Genomic DNA, 4,436 nt, shown 5'->3' with positions numbered 1-4,436 from the left:
TTCTGAGATATTTTTGGATACATCTCCTCCCCATGCTCATTTCCAAGTTGAGACAGGAGTCTGCAGCACCAGCTGCCCTTGGGAAAAGTTGTTCTCTTTGCAATTCCATTTGCCACAAGAGGAAGTGCTGACAATCTCCCAAGACAGCTTGTTCCCTTGAGGCCTCCTGCTCAGTTTTGCAGACTCGGGATGTTCAGAAAAACAGGGAACAACATTTAGAGGCTTATCCAAACCCCCAACCTATGGAGGGCTATCCATCATGAATATACAACGCCAGCATTACTGTGCAGAGTGATACATCTCTCCCCTCTATTGGCCACTCCATTTTGTATGGCTGTCTGCTACCCACAGGAATAATGCTCACAGAGCCCCATGACAACCTGCACTTGCCTGGTGCTCTAGAGCAGTGCTTCTCAAACTATCTGATGTGGCGGACCTGCAATTTTTTTCCCCCAATGTGCCAGGGACCGGTACCATATTTGCCAGGGACCGGTACCATATTTGTGCCATATTATTGTCATTTTTGCATAGGCACGTAGCACATCAGATCAGAAAAACGAACATTCTTCACTGTATTAATTGGAATGGGAGTGTGGCGTACATGATGTTCCCATTTAAATACATTGAAGACTGACTGAAAGGCTGTACGTCTGTGCGGATAGTATAAAATGACTATTATTCGTTTACGATCCAAGAAACTATTATTTGAACATTCATAGTAATATTAATTTATACCAGAAACAATATAATGAATAAAATAAAATTTGGCAGACATTTTTTATTTTATGTTTATTTTGTAAACAAATAATACAATATTACAATACAAATGAAAAAATATTAAAAAATTAAACCCGCAAAGTCTCCTAACAAAGATATTATAAAAAAATTTATTAACACAATAATAGGCATGTTAAAACCTTAACCTTTACTAATGTGAAAGGTGAGCCTGCTTCTTCTTTGTCAGTTTATCCAGTCATGCTTCAATTGAGGACAGTACCACATGCAATGGAGAATGACTATCCATACTATTCCTGTACTTTGTCTTAATGACACTCATGGTTGAGAAGCCAGTCTCACAGAGGCATGTTGAAGGAAATGGGAGAAGAGTTTTCAGAGCAATTTCAGGAAGCTCAGGATATTCTGCTTTCACTTTTATCCAAAAGGAAGCTAGTGATGTCGTAGTTTTGAAACTCATCTTCAATCTTTTGTCAGCAGCCAGCACCAACAATTTATCCTCCATAGTGACATTTAAGTTCATCTTTCAATGGAATAAATGGATTTTGGATCCATCCAGTCCCTTTCCGTGGATCTTCTGCTGGAAAGTAAAACTCAAAACATTCTGCCAAATTCGTCAAGTGTTCACTGATGACATTTCGTAGAGATGTAACATCAAGGTCTTCACCTGCATCGGCGATGATTGTCGCTAAGTTGTGAAACATGTCATAACAATCTCTTGACATTCGACTCTTCCATGCCTTTAGCTTTCGTTTCTGTCCGTCCATCTTGTCTGCCATTGTAAGACACGAAGCCATCCTTCCCTGCATGGAGGTGTTGAGATCATTAAAGATGGCAAAGATATCAGCCGAATAAGCCAGCTTGGCTATCCAATCCACATCTCGGAACAATTGTGACCAATTTGGTTTTATGTCCTGAAGAACTCGGCAAGCTCGTTTCGGAGCTCAGATGCTCTTGACAGGACTTTTCCCCTTGATAACCAACGTACATCGGCCTGCAATAGGAGCTGTTTATGATCAGCTTCCATATCATCACATAATGCAGCGAATAGTCTCGAATTTAAAGCATTCGCCTTTACATGGTTCACAATTTTTACAACCTCGCTGAGCACATTGTTTAGTTCTGTTGACATTTCTTTTGTTGCAAGACTTTCTCAGTGAAGGAAGCAGTGCGTCGACTTGCATTCGGGTGCAAGCGCCTTAATCTGGGTAACCACTCCCGAATGCCGTCCTGTCATGGCGGCAGCACCATCAGAACAGACGCCTACACAAAACTTGAAATCCAGCCCACGTTTGTTAACGATGTAGTCGCTCACAGTCTTGAACACTTCAGAACTAGTTGTTTTTGTTGGTAGTGAAGCAGAAAACAAAAACTCTTCCTTCGAATCACCCTCATGTTCAAAGCGCACATACACCATCAGAATTGCTGTATTAGCAACATCTGTACGTTCATCAAGCTGAAAAGAAAAGTACTTTGCTAATTTAATCTGTCCTATGAGCTGATCTTCCATATCATGAGCCAGATTGTGAATTCGCTGAGCTATAGTGTCATTTGAAAGTGGCACCTGATCCACTTTCTTTGCCGCTGGCTCGTCCAGTATTTCCATGCAGACATCTTTAATACAGCCTATCACTAGTGTCTCACCGATTGTGCATGGCTTTTTAGCCTTAGCAACCCGAAGTGCTACTTTATAAGAAGCTCGCAAAGCACAAGTATTTATATGTGACATTTAAAAGATCGGTTTCTGACGGCCTTTTAAATCAACATGCTTTCTTTCAAAGAACTCTTTTGGCTTTGAACTAATTTCATTATGTTTTGTATTTAAATGCCTCTTGAGCTTTGGCGGCTTCATTGCATTGTTAGCCAACACATCGCCACAAATAACGCACTGCGGTTTTGGCACTCCACCATCATTCATGGCTACAAAACCGAACTGAATGTATGAGGAGTCATATTTCCGAGTAAAACTAGTACGAACTCTTTTAGTTTACAATACTTCGGTTTCATTTACATTGCCGTCATCTGATTCAGAATTACCTGCGTGTTCAGCAACTGGATGTCTCTGCTTGATAAATATGTGGATTGGGCCTCGCTTTGCCGTCTGTAAATTAGGCATAAAAATAATTAATATAAATTCCATTACCCCGGGTGTATACTTAATTTATGATATGAGGATGAAAGCTGAATAAATGCACTGGGAATGCTTTTATTGAGAAATATGTGCGTGAGAACATTGATTAATAGGGTAAGTAATGTTAGGATAAGAAGATAATATAAATTTTAAAATTAAATTGCAAACAGGATAATAATTGGAAAGTTAAGATGGTTTGAACATATGGAAAGAATGAATAATGAACGTCAAAAATAAGATTTACCTGTCTGAAAGATATGGAGTGAGAAAGCGAGGAATTTCGAGAACTTCCTGGCAGAAACATGTAGGTTTGATTCTAGAAGAGGGGAAGGCTATAAGTAAGAACAATGAGAGCGTGTATGAAACGATATATGGATATGGAGGAAGCGAGGATGTTATACTCATACAAAGCACACGGGATCTTTTCAGGGGGAAAAGGCAAATATGCCGCATTTATTGAAAATACAACAGTTAGCATATGCTTTTCAGTCACACACACACACACACACACACACACACACACAGAGTTCTGCCAGTTGTTGTTTATAGTTACCAGTCTGTTGTAGCTCGAGTCAATCTAATGGCCAGTTAGATTGAACACGAGTGAGGAGCTGGGCTCTGTCGGTCATGATCCGATGCTCTGAGGCTTTGCAGGACTGAACCCAGAGTTCCATGGCAAAAAACCCCAGCTTTATAGTTGTAAATTCCCAATTGAGTCCATGCATTTTGCAATGTCATCCTGTAATCATTAATCCTTAAGTGGTGTTAATCTTGGGGTTTTCTGCTGTTATCATTTGATGGTTATTGTCAGGCTTCCCATCGTTATCTCCTATTTGTTGTCTTGCATTCGGGGGTGCCTGTCTCACCTCTGAGGTCATCAATGCTGCTAACATGTTTAGCATCCAATACAATGCATGTTTTCTGATTCTCTCCTAGTCTTTCCAAGTCTCTCACTTTTTCTTTCAGAGTAGCAGCCATGTCAGTCTGTATCCACAAAAAGAAAAGGAGTACTTGTGGCACCTTAGAGACTAACAAATTTATTTGAGCATAAGCTTTCATGAGCTACAGCTCACTTCATCGGATGCATGCAGTGGAAAATACAGTAGGGGGATTTTACATACACAGAGAACATGAAACAACGGGTGTTACCATACACACTGTAACGAGAGTGATCAGGTAAGGTGAGCTATTACCAGCAGGAGAGAAAAACCTATTGTAGTGATAATCAAGATGGGCCATTTCCAGCAGTTGACAAGAACGTGTGAGGAATAGTAGGGGGGGAAATAAACATGGGGAAATAGTTTTACTTTGTGTAATGACATATCCACTCCCAGTCTTTATTCAAGCCCAATTTAATGGTGTCTAGTTCATTAAACAATGCAACACTGAGCACAGCAGCACCTAACTCCCTTTAAAAATCTGGGCCTCAGTTTCCCATGTGTGAAATTGGGATAATTCCTACTTTACAGAATGGGGACAGGATAAATACATTGAAGATTATCATGTGCACACTAATGGGGTGGGGGGGGGGGCACATATGAACCACAGTTAGATTATTCATTCATTGTAT

At 40.3% G+C, this 4,436-nt stretch overlaps 1 pseudogene; it reads right to left on the bottom strand.

Annotated features, from left to right (window-relative positions):
* Positions 1-928: 928 nt before the first annotated feature.
* Positions 929-2,875, bottom strand: LOC119567387 (annotated as a pseudogene).
* Positions 2,876-4,436: the final 1,561 nt, after the last annotated feature.

This window comes from Chelonia mydas, chromosome 11, assembly GCF_015237465.2.
Source record: "Chelonia mydas isolate rCheMyd1 chromosome 11, rCheMyd1.pri.v2, whole genome shotgun sequence".
Classification (NCBI taxonomy): domain Eukaryota; kingdom Metazoa; phylum Chordata; order Testudines; family Cheloniidae; genus Chelonia; species Chelonia mydas.
Note: the sequence above shows the minus strand (reverse complement) of the source record. Positions and strands in the feature narration are given on the sequence as shown.